Source organism: Dromiciops gliroides, chromosome 3 (genome assembly GCF_019393635.1).
Source record: "Dromiciops gliroides isolate mDroGli1 chromosome 3, mDroGli1.pri, whole genome shotgun sequence".
Lineage (NCBI taxonomy): Eukaryota > Metazoa > Chordata > Mammalia > Microbiotheria > Microbiotheriidae > Dromiciops > Dromiciops gliroides.
In genome coordinates, this window is record NC_057863.1 from 277123698 (window position 1) to 277142371 (window position 18674).

An 18674-nucleotide genomic window follows, 5' to 3' on the forward strand; every position below is an offset into this window, starting at 1 on the left:
GCTTGAACGAGTGACACTGGTCTCCTAACTGTCCTATGAACAAGATACTGTATATTTTGGCTCCAGGACTTTTCTCTGACTATTCCCCATTTTGGAGACACTTTGTCTCCTCCACTTTGACTACTGACCTCCTTGGCTTCATTTAAATTCCAAATAAAATTCTGCCTTCTATAGAAAACCTTTCCTAGTGCTTTCCCTCTATTGATTATTTTTTATTTATCCTGTATTATAGCTTGCTTTGTATATAGTTGTTTGCATGTCATCTCTCCCATTAGATTGTAAAATCCTTGAGAGCAGGGATTATTTTTTGTCTTTTTTGGTATTCCTAGTGTTTAGCACAATACTTGGCATAAAATAAGTGTTTAATAAATGTTTATTTATTGATTGATAGCTAAATAGTATAGCTAAAAAGTATTCTGTAGCTAAATAGTATTTTATAATCAAGAAGCACATCTGTATTTCTTTTTAAATTAAAGTTGATTCCTGTTTTCACTTTACATTAATTTCTGAATATATCCTGCATATTTTCTTCTCCCTAGAAAACCTTTCTTTAAACCAAAAATTTTTTTAAATATAATTTTTTCGTAACAGTATTTTATTATTTTCCAGTTACATGTAGAGATGGTTTTCAACATTTGTTTTTATAAGATTCCTGGTTTCAAAATTTTCTCCCTCCCTTCCCCCCCGCCCCAAGACAGCAAGCAATCTGATATAGGTTATATATGTACAGTCACATTAAATGTATTTCTGCATTAGTCATGCTGTGTAAGAAGAATCAGAGCAAAAACCTCAAAAAAGAAAAACAACAACAACAACAAAAATCTGAATCCAGATTCCATAGTTCTTTTTTTCTGGATTTGGAGAGCATTTTCCAACATGAGTCCTTTGGAATTATCTTGGACCATTGTACTGCTGAGAAGAGTCAAGTCTATCACAGTTGATCAACACACAATGTTGTTCATACTGTGTACAATGTTCTCCTGGTTCTGCTCATCAGTTCATGTAAGTCCTTCCAGGTTTCTCTGAAATCTGCCTGCTCATCATTTCTTACAGCACAATGGTATTCCATTGCATTCATATACCACACCTTGTTCAGCCATTCCCCATTTGATGGGCATCCCCTCAATTTCCAGTTCCTTGCCACCAGAAAAAGAGCAGCTATACATATTTTTGTACATGTGGGTCCTTTACCCTTTTTTATGATCTCTTTGGGAAAAAGACCTAATAGTGGTATTGCTAGGTTAAAAGGTATGCACAGCTTTATAGTCCTTTGGGCATAGTTCCAAATTGCTCTTCAGAATGGTTGGATCAGTTCACTGCTCCACCAACAATGCATTAGTGTTCCAATTTTTCCACAGCTTCTCCAACATTTATTATTTTCCTTTTTTGCCATATCTAAAAATATTTTTTAAACTGGTAAAACCAATTAGAAAAAAAAACAATTAGCAGATTGACTATATCTAACAATGTGTGTGTAAGAATTGTGGGGTTTTGTCAGTTACTTTCATATGCAGTATATACTACACCAAAAGTCCTCTAACTTTGCCATGAATGGAAAGAGCTACATTTCTCAATTCCTCTCCAGCACCAAGTTGAATCATTACAATTATGCAGTGTTCAGTTTGGTTTTATATTTCTCACAATTGTTTATGCTCATTATTTCTTATGGCACAATAATATTGAAAAACTTAATATTCTGAACTTGACAAACAATATTTAACATGAACATTTTCAAATATGAAGGGCAGCAAAATTATTACATATGAAACTGCAAATCTCATCACATAATAGTTGTTTTCATCTCAGAACCTCTTAATATTATTCCCTACTCTCAGTTCCTTTCCCCTAGACTCTAAAGATGCACCTTCTCCTTATTATGGGCAGCCACTTTATATGCACCGTTGATCCTATTCATTTGCATCTTCTCTAGCAGTTGACAACTTCACCCCACCCCCTCTCCTTATACATCCCTTCCCTTTCCCCCCAAATACTGGTTCTTTCCATGTTGCCTTTAAACATGTCCAAGGCTCCCCACTTTGAAATTTACAAAAATAAAACAAAAAAGCTGTTTCATTACCCCTATCATCTTCTTAAGCTATTATCCTTTATATATTCTCCCTCCTTTTTTGTGACTTCTGTTGCCTCCACTTCCTCTCCTGTCAGTTTTGAACCTTTGACATTCTAGCTTCCAACCTCCTTACTCAAACTCCTCATTGAAACTGTTCTCTCCAAAGTTACTGATGACCAAATCTGATGGTCTTTTTCTCAGTGTTTGTTCTCTCCCGCCAGTCTTCTATATTTTACACTGTTGTAGTGTTTGTGACAGTGGTTTTGCTTGTTCTTCTTGTACCTATCTGACCTCTCCTCATTCTCTTTTGTTGGATCATCATCCATTTCACACCACTAAACTGTGAATATTCCCCAAGACTATCCTGGCATGCTGTTCTCCCTATATATTCTCATGATAACCTCATGTGTTCCCATTGGTTCAGTTATTTCTATGCCAGTGACTCAGGGATCTATAGATTAAGCCCTACTTTCTTTTGTGCTTTAGTCCCACAGCCTGCTTGCTAATTGGTGGATATTTCAAAGTGAGTATCTGGCACAGTATGTCCAAAAAATGAGCTCACATTGCTCTTTTGGCCATTGCTTATGAGATCTATGCAATATGAAATGACCAAATGTTCTTTGAATTGATGTTTCTTCTTTGTTATCTCTGAAAACAAAATAAATCCAACAATGACAAATGTTGTATTTATGGAGAAGCTTTGTTGTTGTTTGTTGTTCAGCCATGCCCAAGTCTCTGTGATCCCATGCCAAGGTACTTCTCTCCTCCAGTATCTCTCAAAGTCTAAGTTCATGTCTATTGTTTCCATGATACTATCTAGCCATCTCATCCTCTGCCATTCCCTTTTCCTTTTGCCTCCAGTCTTTCCCTATATCAGGGTCTTTTCCAATGAGTCCCATCTTCTCATTATGTGGCCAAAGTATGTAAGCTTCATGTTCAGTATTTGAACTTCTAATGAATGGCCTAAATGAATTTAAGTATTGACTGATTTGATTTCTTTGATGTCCAAGGGAATCTCAAAAGTCTTCTCTAGCACCACAATTTGAAAGCACCAATTGTGTGCTGCTCAGCTTTCTTTATACTCTAACTCTCACAGCTATACATTGTTGCTACTGGAACAATCATGGCTTTCACTATGTCGACCTTTGTCAGCAAGGTGATGTGTCTGCTTACTAAAATGTATGCTGTCCAGATATGCCCACAGCTTTCTTTCCAAGGAGCAAGCATCTTTTAATTTTAAGGCTGTAGTCATCATCTGCAGGGATTTTTTGAGCCCAAGAAATAAAATCTGGCATTGCTTCTATTTCTTCTCTCCCATGATGAGACCAGTTGCCAAGATTTTAGTGGGTTTTTTTTTTGTTTGTTTGTTTTTTGGGCATATTTAGCTTCAAGCTGGCTTTTACACTATCTTTTAACCTTTATCAAGATAATTCTTAAATCATCTCCACTTTTCTGTTATTAGAGTGGCATCACTTACATGTGAGATTGTTGGTATTTCTCCCAGCAACCTTAATTCTGGCTTTTGATTCATCCAGCCTGGCATTTTGCATGATGTTCTCTGCATATAAGTTAAGTAAGTAAAGTGACAATATACAGTCTTGTCATACTCCTTTTCCAGTCTTAACCTAATCATTTGTTCCATGTTTGGTTTAACTGTTGCTTCCTGACCTACATACAAATTCCTTAGGGGACAAGTAAAATGGTACTTCCATCTCTTTGAGGAGTTGGCACATTGTATTATGATCCACATATACTTTAATGTAGTCATTGAAGCAGAAGTGAATGTTTTTTCTGGAACTTCCTTGCTTTCTTCATGATCCAGTGAATGTTGGCAATTTGGTTTCTAATTCTTCTGCTTCTTTGAAAACCAGCTTGCTCTTCTGACGCTTCTCAGGTCATACATTGCTGAAGCCTAGCTTGTAGAATATTATGGATACATAACCTTGTTGGTGTGTTAAATGAACTCAATTTGAACATTCCTCTGCATTCCCCTCCCTTCTTTTGAACTGAGATATAAACTAATCTTTTCCAATCCAGTTGCCACTGTTGAGAGCTTTACTCTCAATATAGACCCTCTCTTCTTAAACTGTGCATCGCCATCCCATATGGGGTTGCATAACTGAATGTGGGGATTGTGAAAAATTTGGCAGCACTAAAAGGTTATGTGTACCTATTTTCTATATCTATATACTTGGGCTTCTGTAAAAATTTCTCTGGTGAAAAGGGGTCAAGAGTGGAAAAAGTTTAAGAAGCCCTGATATAGACCATATTTATAGAGAGAGAACCTTACTCTAAAGAAAACCTGTAAGCCATTCTTCCATTTATAAATGGAATGCATCTTTTTTCTTCTGTTTTTTATATTTTTTAAGGGGCAATGGGGGTTAAGTGACTTGCCCAGGGTCACACAGCTAGTAAATGTCAAGTGTCTGAGCCAGATTTGAACTTAGGTCCTCCTGAATCCAGGGCCAGTGCTTTATCTACTCCACCACCTAGCTGCCCCTTCTGATTTCTTTTATAGTGAAAATGTCAAGATTGATTATGATTTAGTTCCTTCAGTCATGGATCTCAGGCTTAGCAACAATTAGGTTATAATTATAGATTATCTAAAAGTCATATGATCCTTAGCATCATCTTCTTCCTTTTCTGATATCCTAATACTACTGTCACAGTAAGAGTTTGAGACCTCACATGACCGAGGTCTGTTTATTTTGGTTTTTTTGTTTGTTTGTTTCACAGTTATTTTGGCCAGTGAATTCAGCATTCTAATTTCTTGTTGATGAGCTTTCCCACATTTAGCTAGTCTAGAACTCAGAAAAATAGACACAGTTTGTGTTAGGTTTATACTCAAATAATTTCTAGCTTGGTAGAACTAGCCAAAGTTTGTGTTCTGCTGATTTCGCCTATGAACTCAAGGTCCATGCCACACTGAAGGGGAGTTTGTATAGAGAGAAATAGGCAAAATAAATGTCAACTAATATTCCTGTCGTTAAATGACAGCTACCTACCCACCTAACAACAAAAACAAGAAACCTATTTTTCCTCAGTAGCAGCATCTAACAAAAAAAAAATCCAACTATTTTTTGCATTTTTTTGGTATTACTACATCAGAATTACTTTTTTTTTTTTACTTCAGTTATATAACGTTTCAGGCATATTATGGGTTAAAGTAGGCTTTTGTGAGGCAGCCTGGGAACTTTACCACTGATAACATTATTTCTGTCACACTTGACCTGGATCCTTTTATAAATTACACCTATAGGGGGCAGCTAGGTGGTGCAGTGGATAAAGCACCGGCCCTGGATTCAGGAGGACCTGAGTTCAAATTCAGCCTCAGACACTTGACACTTACTAGCTGTGTGACCCTGGGCAAGTCACTTAACCCTCATTGCCCCACCCTCTGCTCTCCACCCTCCCCCCAAATTACACCTAGATGGAAATACTTGCAGAATATGTTTGAAAAGAGGTAAATCTAAGGAGTTGCCTTGTTTCTTATTCTTTCTACTTGGCAGGTGAAAATTTTCAGTTGTACTGTGTTAAAGATGGTATGAGGTTCTAAAACATACTAACTAAACAAAAGAGATTGTTCTGCTTCCTATGGTCTTAGCAACATAGTACTGGGTGACATTTTTTTGGGCTGTACTCCCATATAATGGGGATTTCATTTTATCCATATTATTTTGCTTTGCAAATTTGACCTCAGTTTGGACTAAAAAGGTCATTTTACTAGTTCAGTGACTCATGCAGGAGTGTGAGCCTACATGCCCTCAAAACAATTCAGCTAAAGCTTGGGATCCCAGGAGAGGCACAGTATCCTCAGGCTTATGACTAGCAGAACAGCGAATATTTATAGTGCCCCTCGGGAGAGTGTCTTGGAGCGATCTCAAGTGTCTCATCCTCTGTGGTACATTGCTAGGGAAGAGTCCCAAAGGCATCTATTTCTCTGTGTTAGCCGAATCTTTTTACATATGTATATACATACCTGTACATTTAGGTTGCAGGCAAACAAAATGCTGCTCACCACTTTAACCTAAAAACCATAGAGTGCAGAACAATCTCTTTTGCTTAATTAGTATGTTTTAAAACTTCCCAAAACTTGTAATATAACACAAGTGAATTTTCTTACAAATCAAATAGAAGTAATAGGAATACCTGTATTTGTGTGCATATGTGTGTGTATGTATGTATAAAGTTCCATACAGGTCCAGTCCCTAATATGTACATACACACAGACATATATATATATGCAAACATCTCCCACCCCCTCTCCACTTGTATAATTTTTTTTAATTGTTCATTTGGAGAAACAGGGATTCATGTTTTGACTTAGCTTAAAGTAAATCCGATACAACTATTTGGCTATACTTAATGCATTGACTGTATGAATTAAAACCATTTTTTCTCCGATATATGTTCCCAATACTTTTATATTTTTTTTCAGGAATTCGTTCTTAGATTTTAAACTGGGAATTGATATAAGTTTTCCCTCTCTGTGGGATTGTAAGTAATGTCTGTGTTTTCTTTGTATTTACCCTTTGTGTTTGTATCTGATAAAATTGAAAAATGTAATGTTTTTTGAAAGCTTTTTTGGAGGGCTAGAGCAGTACCTTAGAAAGGATGGTAACTGTAGTATCAATGCATGAGGCTTGAATATTGAAAGTCTCCCCATAAAAAACAGCAATTTACGTTGTTTAACTTTTACAGTTATGGCTAGGGGGAAAACTTTAAAAAATATTTTCTTTATGGCAGTGTAGCATAATTGAGAGCCAACCTCAGATGTAGGAAGACCCAGGTTAAAGTTCTACCTCTGACACATAGTGGTTGGTTGTGTGACCCAAGACACTCTAACTCAGTGCCCATGCAACTTAAGTCTCTACCACCAGCATTGGTAAAGAGAGTTCCCTAATTGAGACTTGCATATACAAATGAACTAACATATGTTTTTTATTGATATCCTTTATATTTACATGACTTCATTTCCCATGATGTTCTTTCCCCTTCTAATACCCAAAGAGCCATCCCTTATGACAAAGAATTAAAACAAAAAGGCACTAAAGCAAAACTAACTGACCCAGTAAATTTGACAGTATATCAACTGTATACATCTATAGGCTCCTATTATTTTTTCAAAAGGAAAGAAGAGGCATTCTCATCTTTTCTTCAAAGACCAAGTTTGGTCCTTAGTTATTTATTACCAACATTCAGGTGTTTGGTGTTTTGTTTTGTTTTGTTTTGGTGGGTTTGGTGATTTTTCCTTTTATATTGTTTCAGTCATCATGAAATTGTTTTCCTTTTTCTTCTTACTTGGCATTAGTTCATATAATTTATATATATATATATATATATATATATAGTATCATATTATATATAAAATAATATAATTGCCTTTCTATATCCTCCATATTCATTGCTTTTTTTTTAGCAAGTAATATTCCATTACATTTATGAACTAAATTTTGTTTAGCTATTCCTGAGTCTCTGCATATGAGATATTCCTTTTCCAGTGCCAGAAACATTATATTTTCTTTTTTTTTTCCTTCTTTTTTTTTAGTGAGGCAATTGGGGTTAAGTGACTTGCCCAGGGTCACACAGCTAGTAAGTGTTAAGTGTCTGAGGCCGGATTTGAACTCAGGTACTCCAGGGCCGGTGCTCTATCCACTGCGCCACCTAGCTGCCCCTTCTTTTTTTTTTTTTAAAGTAATAAACATTTTTATTTGTAGTTTTGGGTGCCAGTTTTTATCTCCTTCCCTCCTTTCCATCACCCCTCCCTGAGGCAGTAAGCAATCAAATATAGTTTATGTCCGATTATGTAAAACATTACCATATTAGTCATTTTGTACAAGAAAACTTGAATAAAAGAAAAAAATGAAAGAAAGTGAAAAATAGCATGCTTCAGTCTGTGTTCCATCAATATCGGTTCTTTCTTTGGAAGTGGATGGTATGTTTCAAAAATAGTCCCTTGAGATTGTCTTTGGTCATTGTATTATTGAGAATATTTCAGTCATTCACGGTTCTTCATCAATCAATATTGCTGTCTCTGTGCACAATGTTCTGTTGGTTCAGCTCACTTCATTATACATCAGTTCATACAAGTCTTTCCAGGCCTTTCTGAAATCATCCTGCTTGTCGTCTCTTATAGCACAATAATATCCCATCACCGTCATATACCATAGCTTGTTTAGCCATTTCCCAATTGATGGGCATTCCTTTGATTTCCAATAATTAGCCACCACAAAAAGAGCTGCTATAAATATTTTTGTACAAATAGGTCTTTTTCTCTTTTTTGAGATGTCTTTGGGATATAAACCTAGCAGTGGTATTGCTGAGTCAAAGGGTATGCACAGTTCTATAGCCCTTTGGGCATAGTTTGAAATTGCTCTCCACAATGGTTGGATCTTTTCACAACTCCAGCAACAGTGGGATTAGCATCCTAGCTTTCCCACATCCCCTCCAATATCCAATATTTTCCGTTTTAGCAACATTCTATTTTCATGATTAAGGGGTGAACTTTTAACCAAGAAAAGAATAGAGAAGATCACAAAAAGATAAAAGAGAAAATTTCAGTCACATGAAATTGCAAAATTTTTCCATCAGCACAATTAAGTAAGAAGGAAAACTCTCCTTTATGTCAGGTATAGCTGATATGATCAGGTCAGATTTTATATTGGGTTCAAAAGATCTCAAAATATCTGTATATGACAACTGCATCCATGAAATTAAAAGACACTTGCTGCTTGGAAAGAAAGCTATGGCATATCTGGACAGCATAGTAAAAAAAAAAAAAGAGAGACATCACCTTGCTGACAAAGGTCCATATGGTCAAAGCTATGGTTTTTCCAGTAGCAACAATGTATAGCTGTGAGAGTTAGAGTATAAGGAAAGCTGAGCACCACACAATTGGTGCTTTCAAATTGTGGTGCTAGAGAAGACTTTTGAGATTCCTTTGGACATCAAGGAGATCAAATCATTCAATACTTAAAGAAATTCATTCAGCCCATTCATTAGAAGCTCAAATACTGAACATGAAGCTTACATACTTGGGCTACATAATGAGAAGATGGGACTCATTGGAAAAGACCCTGATACAGGGAAATACTGGAGGCAAAAGGAAAAGGAAATGGCAGAGGATGAGATGGCTAGATAATGCCATGGAAGCAATGGGCATGAACTTGGACAGACTTTGAGAGATACTGGAGGACAGAAGTGCCTGGTGTGTTTTCCTCCATGGGATCACAGGGAGTTGGACATGACTGAACAACAAACAACAACAAATCAAAGATATGTATAAAGGATTAAGCATAAAAGAGAAAAGGCCATTCCCTGTTGGAATTTCTCTACTAGGAGAGAGTTGGTGTTCCTTGCAATAAATATTTCACTTACCTGTGAGTCTGCAAGACTGAACCTCAAATAAGGTGAATAACTAAACTAAAAGGAAGATATTTAATTGGTCAGTGCATAAGACTGATCCCTAGTAGGAAATCGAGCGTCCACAAGAAATGACCATTGGTTACGTGGCCTGATGGCAGGACAGGATTTTGTTTTTTGTTTTTTGTTTTTTTTACGGGGCAATGGGGTTAAGTGACTTGCCCAGGGTCACACAGCTAGTAAGTGTCAAGTGTCTGAGGCCGGATTTGAACTCAGGAACTCCTGAATCCAGGGCCGGTGCTTTATCCACTGCGCCACCTAGCCGCCCCAGGATTTAGTTTTTAAGAGTAGATCAGCATCATTCTGTGGCATTTAACTGGATCAGTCTGATATTCGTTCTGTGATTCAGGAAAAACTGATTATTTGACTTCATTTAAGTTTCTCTACGGAAGTTTGAATAGTCTATTGTATTGGGCACCTAGGTGTCGTAGTGGATAAAGCACTGGCCCTGGATTCAGGAGGACCTGAGTTCAAATCCGACCTCAGACATTTGACACTTATTAGCTGCGTGATTTTGGGCAAGTCACTTCTCCACAAAAACAAAAGAAACGACCCAGTCTTTTGTGTCACCTATTTGCTCTACCAGACCATTAGTATTATGGCTTGTGATTCTTGCAGATGGTCTGTTGGTATACATATCTCAGAGGAAGGAATGAGGTTTCCATTTTAGTCAGATATTTTCTAAAGTGGAGTCCCTTTTCTTCCTCCACATTGAAATAAGTGGCCCAAGATATGAACACAAAGAATTGCATACTGACAAGGAGGGCTGTCCCTCATGTGTAGCATGAAAGTATCATTGTTGGGCTTGAAGGGAGGAAGAATAGCCATCTCTAGCCTCCCCACCCCCCACCCCCCGCCCTTTTCCAAGAAAAGCTTTCATTCCTGCCAGGAGGGGAAGCAGGAAATTGGGACCAGAGACTGATCACCCTTCTTTTTTCAGAGAGAGGGGTACCAGGCTAAAATTATATCTATCTGCTCATTTAAGCATATTAGTCCAGGAGTTGTGGTTTTCAGGTTCACCCTAGGTTCTGATCATTATTTCATCAATGGGAAAACCAGAATCCCAAGCTTTATATCCAAGGCTTGACTTCCTTCTCACACAAGTTCCACAGTGAACAGCAAATCTCAAAAAAACCCAAAAACAAAAACAAAAAAACCCAAAACCCAAAAAACGCTTATCCAAATTGTAGCAAAACAGAAATCAGAGAAGGCATACATAGGAGGTTATATGTCAGACAATACAGAGTGAAGGAGCTCTCCCCTAGGGAGCGGGATCAACTCACCTCACCCATAGGAAAGAGTCCTAGATCTCACCCAAGGGAAAGTTCCCCAAAGTCTCCAGTGTGGCAAGTTGGTGATAAGGACATGATGAATACTGCCATCTCTCCTATCATGTCATCTTCCCAGAGACTTTTTCTCTTTTGCAGTCTGAATTAGGGTGCCATCTTCCATCTAATTTTGAAGCTAGAAGCCGGAAGTGCACGAAACAACCAAAGGGCCCTAAAGGGACTGTCACCAGTGAAGAAACTGAAGCTCTCCTCTCTCCCCGTTTTGCCATCTCTGTCCTGCCCTTCGTACAGATAGAGGGCATTGATCTCTACTAATGAGGGGAATTTCTTACCAGTGGGCTTTGGGACTCATGTTCCATAGGAAAGATTATTTTACATCATCAAAATAATAAAAATGTAAATCACTTGGCTCTGAAGTTTTACTTCACACCAACCAGTTGGCAAAGATCACAAAAGTCATGTATAGTTAATGTTTAAGATTTGTAGAGAGATAGGCAAATGGTCAAACCATTTTGGAAAGAAATTTTGAATTATGCTGAGAAAGCTACTATGGCCATATCCTTTGATACAGATACCACGTTCTCAAGCATGTGTCCCAAGGACTTTAAAGACAAAAAATGTTCCATGTCCCTGAAATATTTATAGTGAGACTTTTTGTAGTAGCAAAGAACTGGAAACAAAACAGATGCCTATGAATTGAGGAATAGCTAAACAAATTGTGGTACATGAATGCAATGGAATATTGCCATACCATAAGAAAAAAAGACTACAAAGAAACCTGGAAAGATTTGGATGAATTGATACATACTTAATTAAGTAGAACCCGCTTTTCTGGGTTAGTCCTTACTCAGACTAATCTGTTGGTTCAGGTTTGGAATTACAACAAAATGAGACACACTTAGTCCATTTAACATTTACCAAAAGGAGGTGTACTTAAAAATGGCATTGAAAGGCTAATCATAAAAACAGTCAGCACTAGCTCTGGGCAGAGCCAAGATGGTGGGGGAAAGACATTAAATGCACAGAGTTCCTTACACAATTACCCCCCAAAACAGCAATAAAACAACCCCTGGAGCAGCAAAACCCACAAAAAGGTGGACTGAGATTATTTTTCAGCCAAAGACAGCTTATAGGGGGCCGTGCTGGGCTGCAAGCAGAGTCCAATGCCACAATGGCCAACATAGTCCCTAGGCAGGCTGTGCAAGAGAAACTTACCCCCCAGTTTCTGAATCAGCTGTAGCACCTCTGTCTTCTGGAACTAAGCTTTTGGTCGGGTGAAAGAGCTGAACGGCTGCCTGGGGGGGGGGGGGGTCTGTGGGACCTAAGGAGGAATACAGCTATCCCACCCCAGCTGGAAACCAGGAAGAAATCTTAAGTGGTGGAGGTCCAGGTGGGGAAAGGGCACAGGCTTGTCTGAGCTAACAACCACACCAAACAGAATTTTGTTGCCTGGTTAATTAGCAAGTTGGCCTGGGGTTATTTACAGACTAGCGCATAGACCAGGCAAGTAAAGAACCTGCCTCTCCTTAAATCATATCACCTTGGACCCCCTGAAGCTTGGGACAGTATAGTCTGGAAGCAGGGCCCCACATTAAGAAGTTAAAAGTCAAGTTAAAGACAGGCAAGATGGGCAAGATGGGCAGGCAAAGAAAGTTAAGAACTATAGAAAGTTTCTTTAGCTACAAGGAAGATTGAGGTACACCCTCAGAAGAGGAAAAACAACCTCAGGGCCCCTACATCCAAAGCTTCCAAAAAATATGAATTGGTCTCAGGCCATGGAAGCACTCAAAAGGCACTTTGAAGAGAAAGTAGGAGAGATAGAAGGAAGCTTTAGAGAGGTGGAGGAAATAATGGAAATAATGGAAAGAGAAATGAGAGCAGTGCAGGAGAGTCATGAGAAAAAAGTCAACAACTTGAAAAGCCAAATGGGAAAGAAGATACAAAGTCTCTCAGAAGAAAATAATTACCTAAGAACTAGGATTGAACAAATGGAAGCTAGTGACTTCATGAGAAACCAAGACACAGTAAAGTAAATCCAAATGAATAAAAAAGTACCAGGCAGTGTGAGATATCTTCCTGGAAAAATAACGGACCTGGAAAATAGATCCAGGAAAGATAATTTGAAAATCACTGGACTACCTGAAAACCATGACGAAAATAAGAGTTTAGACATTATCTTCCAAGAAATTGTCAGGGAAAATTGCCCTGATATTCTAGCAGCAGAAGGTAAAATAGAAATTGAAAGAATACACCAGTCACCTCCTGACGGAGATCCCAAAAGGAAAATTTCCAGGAATATTATAGCCAAATTCTAGAGCTCCCAGGTCAAGGAGAAAATATTGCAAGCAGCTAGAAAAAAGGAATTCAAATACTGTGGAGCTACAGTAAGGATAAAACAAGATCTAGTAGCATCTACATTAAAGGACTGGAGGGCATGGAATATGATATTCTGGAGGGCAAAAGAACTGGGACTACAGCCAAGAATCACGTACCCAGCAAAACTGATTAATCTTTCAGAGGAAAAAATGGGACTTGAATTAAAAAGAGGACTTTCAGGCATTTGTGATGAAAAGACCTGAACTGAATAGAAAATTTGACTTTCAAATACAAGACCCTAGAGAAACATAAGTAGGTAAACAGGAAAAAGAAATAATGAAGGATATTAAAAGATTAAACTGTTTACATGGGAAGATAATACTTCTAACTCATAAGAACTTTCTCAGTATTAGGGCAGTTTAAAGGCATACACTTAGACAGAGGACACAGGTCTGAACTGAATATGAAGGGAGGATATCTGTAAAGCATTTATTTTTTATTTATCCTTATTTTTTGTGGGGCTGGCTGGGTGGGGTGGCTTATGTCTGAGGCCAGATTTGGTTTCAGGGCCTCCTGGGTCCAGGGCTGCTGCTTTGTCCACTGTGCCACCTAGCTAACCCATGATGACATCTTTAAAATAAAGTTGGGGGGGGGGTCAGCTAGGTGTAGCAGTGGATAAAGCATCAGCCCTGGATTCAGGAAGACCAGAGTTCAAATCCAGTGTCAGACACTTGACACTTACTAGCTATGTGACCCTGGGCGAGTTTCTTAACCTTCATTGCCCCACCAAAAATTAAATAAAGAAAGAAAGGTAAGGGGTAAGAGGAATGCACTGGAAGAAAGGGAAAGGGAGAGGTAGACTGGTGGAGTAATCTATCTAACCCTGCAGGAAAGTAGGAGGGGAAGAGGATAAGGAAGGAAGGGTGAAAGAAGGGAGGTCAGAGTGGGGGAAGGGGACAGTCAGAAGCAAAACACTTTTGAGGAAGGATAGGGTAAAAGAAGATAGAAAATAGATTAAATATTATGAGAAGGGAATAGGATGGAGGGAAACAGTTATGATGATTGATTATAATGGCAAAACATATGATACCTACTTTGCTGGGCTATTGTGAAGAAAATTCTATTTTCAAGCTTAAGGTAATATATAAAAGCTATGATGCACAGGATGCTGTCAGAAAAACCTGGAAACACCTACATGAACTGAAGCAGAGTGAAATGTACTGTATACAAAATAACAGCAATAAGTGTAAGATGATCTGCTGGGAAGGACATGGTTATTTTTAACAATGCAGTGATCCAGTATCACTCCGAAGGACTTATGAAAATTGCAGTCCATCTACAGAGAAAGAACTGATGGTATCTGAAAACAGATTGAAGCATAATTTTTTTTTGACAGTTTCTTAATCTGAAGTTTCATTTTGAGTCTTTTTTCTCTCACAACCTAGCTAATGTGGAAATGTTTTGCATGACTATTTATGTATAACTTATATTGAATTGCTTTAGTTCTTGGGGTGGGGGGTGGGAAGGCAGGGAGGAAGAGAAGTTGGAACACAAAGTTTAAAAAAAATTGATGTCAAAATTTGTTTTTACATGTAATTTGGAACATAAAATTCTAAACAGGGGGTGGGGGGTGGGGGGGTGAGAAAGGCTAATCATTAGGGCAATAGCTTGATTCACTTGGGCCAAGCTTCCCTTCCCTTCACATTTGCCAAGGTATTTCAAGACTGAGGAAAGCCCAACTCATTATCTGTTGGTAACCAGGAAGCCATATCAGTTGTTTGAGCCATAACCCTTTGGAACAGTTGAGGCTTTAGGATGGTTTCTTTGTCTTTTAGGGAAGAAGTTGCGTAACCCAGGGTTTCTTAAACTTTTTCCACTTGTAACACCGTTTCACCTGAGAAATTTTTATGCATCCCCAGGTATATAGGTATATAAAATAGGTATGCATAAACTTTTAATTTGCTAAATTTTTCATGACCCCCCACATTGTTACCCCGTATGGGGTCATGACCTACATTTTAAGAAGCTTTAGCCTAAGCCATAGGGCTGCAACTTAGTGTAGGTGTTCTTAACACAGAATCTGGGAGAGACTAAATTGCTCTAGGTCATACATAGTAGCAACAGAGATTAAATTTGAATACAGATCTTCAGACTCTAAATTAAATGTTCTTTCTACCACATCATGCTGCTTCTGTAGAAGCTTGAGAATTTATTTCATTTCATTGGCTTTTCTTGAGAATTGCATTTATTCACCTTTCTTGTATTTTCCATCTATGTGGTATGTTTGCCAATCAGATGGTCAGTTCATATTTTTCTTTTGTTGATGATCTGTCTTAAGATATTTTTATTAATGTCTTTATGATTTTATATCATCATGTTTTCCCTGTATATCACCTGCCTCCCCCAAGACTAGAACACTTCCTTTTGACAATAGAAAATAATTAAGCAAATTAAGCAAAAGCTAAATCATCAGCTGTATCTGTCAACACCTACCACATCTGTTGTTATACTTATTTACACTCATTTTATATATTGGGTTATAGTTGATATTACAATATCAGTTCATTCAAATCTTCCCATCGTTCTCAGATTTCCTTACATTTGCCCTTTCTCAGAGTACTCCTGTGACATTTCAGTATTACAGTTCGTTCAACCATTCCCTACTTGAAAGACATGCACTTTTTTCAGTGGTTTTGTTTTGGCTCCTTTAAAAAGTGTTGTTGTGAATATTTGTGGGCCCATTGTCTTTGTCCTTGATTTCTTTTGTATACATGTTTAGTAGTAAAATTGTTCTTAAAAAATCATTGGGCCATTTCCTTAGCTCCCCAAACAATGTACCTGACTTCCCAAAGACTCTAACATTGAATATTTCCATCTTTTATCATTGCCAATTTGATGGCTATGAGGTAAACCCTCAGAGTTGTTTAAATTTTCATTTCCCTTATTAGTTATGAAGGGACACTTTTCCTTGTGGTTACCAGTGTTTTGCATTTCTTCCTTTGTAATTTGTCTTTCTATTCTTTGGGCACTTACCTATAGGGGAATAGGTCTTAATCTGTTAATTCCCCATATATAAGGCCATAGTATCATAGACATTGTGCTAGAAGAGAAATCCTAGACACCGCCTAGTGCTATGCCTGATTTTCATAGCTGTAGAACCTGAGGCCCAAAGATAAGACACTTATCCATATTTACAAAGGTATTAAGTAATGTGTATATGTTTGTATCTCTAATAGAGAGAGCATTCCTTCTATTTGTTAGCTATTTAATCTGAAAGCTTTGATTCATGTTTAAATATCAATATCCCTAGGATAGGGTAGCACTTTATATACTGTTAAACCTTAATGACTTACACCTTGGTTTGAGCTAGTTTCATAGCCTTTCCAGAGAAAACATCTTGATATCAAGGAAGGAGTAAAGTATGACTGTAGCAACTGAGAGGATAGGAAGAAGGGATTTCACATTAGAGAAAAGGCAAGGGGGCAGCTAGGTGGTGCAGTAGATAGAGCACCAGCCCTGGAGTCAGGAGGACCTGAGTTCAAATCTGACCTCAGACACTTGACACTACCTAGCTGTGTGATCCTGGACAAGTCACTTAACCTTCATTGCCCTGGAAAAAAAAAAAGAAAAGGCAAAAACATGGAGAAGTCTGTTCATGACAAGAGGCAAACTTTGTCTTCATATATACTTTTGAAGGTAGAGACTTCATACTTTTGCACAGACCTTGGCTTGACAATTTTTTTAATCAGATTTGCATCCTGCCAAATCCTGTTTAATTTTTTTGTTATTGTTCTAGGACAAATTAATTAATGACAGTGAAAGTACTTTCCTTCTGAATTCTGCTCTTCTTCAGGCTTGGACAAGTCCCATAACACCCTTCCCCCGTCTTAGTCCCCTCCTTGCCACAATCTGGAGATTAGCCTGAGTGGCTTCTGAGGTCACTCACAGCTCTTTATCTGGGTTCTTGTGGTCCTATGTTTGATACAAAGATTTTTCTCTTCTTCTACAACTTTGCTTCTTTTAACTATACTGCTTTTTGTTCGTTTAAAAGCTTTGACATATTTAATAATTCTCTGACTAGCCATAGTGAAGAAAAGTATACTCTTGATGTTTCTTTTGTGTGTGTTATGATCTCTCATTTTTAGGTTGCATATCTGTTTACATCCTATTGCAACATATGCTATAAGATACTCATATAACTGTTTTCTGTCAAATTCTAGTTTTCCCAGCAGTTCTTATCCATTCCTTCTTTTGTTAGTTTTTATTCCTAAGCTTATTAAACACTGGTCTGCTGTGTTCACTTACTTACCTTGCTTGTCTGTTCTTGTTATGCTGATGTACTTTTCCAGTTTGGACTGCCAAATAATTTTAAAATCTTATTTTTATTTTTATTTTATTTTATTTTTTTGTGAGGCAGTTGGGGTTAAGTGACTTGCCCAGGGTCACAGAGCTAGTAAGTGTCAAGTGTCTGAGGTCGCATTTGAACTCAGGTCCTCATGAATCCAGGGGTGGTACTCTGTCCACTGCACCACCTAGCTGCCCCAAATCTTATTTTTATTTATTTTTTTGTTTTTATATCATCTTCATTCCCCCAGATACCCTTCTCTTCTTCATATGGAGTGAGCCATTCCTTGTAACAAAACGAGGAATACGTAGGGAAGGGAGGGAGTTTGGAGGGGGAGCACTTTAGTAAAATTATCCGTTTAATGATATGTGCATTATTCCATACCCATAACCCACTCCCACCTCCTGCTCAGAGAGGTGAGAGGTGCATTTTCTCCAGCATTGTTTTAATAGTTTAGTCATTTTAATGTTCAGGTGTATGTTTGTTTTTGCTGCTATCATTGTTACTTTTCATGTAGCTTTATTTTCCTGGTTCTCCTTTTCTGTGCTCATAAAATACTGCCATGTTTCTCTAAATTCTTAATATTCACTATATCCTATTACATTCATGGATTATACTTTATTTAGATATTCCACACGCAGTGGGCAACTATTTGATTCTAGTTCTTTGTTACCATTGGAAGTGCTGCTATGAATATTTTCTAATTGTTTAGAAGCTCCTTCTTTCTTTAAGTTCCTTGGTTGGAATATATTCCTAGCAACAGTGTCTTTGGGTCATGTGATTAGTCACTTTCTTGTTTTTAGCATAATTTCAAATTCGTTTTCAGAAGGGTTGGATAACTTTACAGATACACCAACAGTATATTAATATACCTTTTTGCAACTTTTCCAATGTTGAGTTTTAATTTTTCTTTTTTAAATAGATTTTCATTCCTATCTTTTTCTATCACCTAAATTTCCCCTTGAACCCAGTTTAGTTTAGTTTATTTTTATTTATTTATTTGTTTTGGCAGGGCAATGAGGGTTAAGTGACTTGCCCTGGGTCACACAGCTAGTAAGTGTCAAGGGTCTGAGGCCGGATTTGAACTCAGGTCCTCCTAAATCCAGGGATGGTGCTTTATTCGCTGAGCCACCTAGCTGCCCCCTTGAACCCAGTTTATTAAGAAGAAAGGTAATAGGGAAAAATCTTTATAGTGATACAGTTATTTTTCAGTCAGATGAAAGGGACATAAGAT

The 18674-nt window shown here is 37.7% G+C and overlaps 1 protein-coding gene across 1 annotated transcript in view; it reads left to right on the forward strand.

The window, feature by feature from the left end:
- Window positions 1-18674, forward strand: part of CASK (calcium/calmodulin dependent serine protein kinase) — a 440529-nt gene that overhangs the window by 109784 nt on the left and 312071 nt on the right.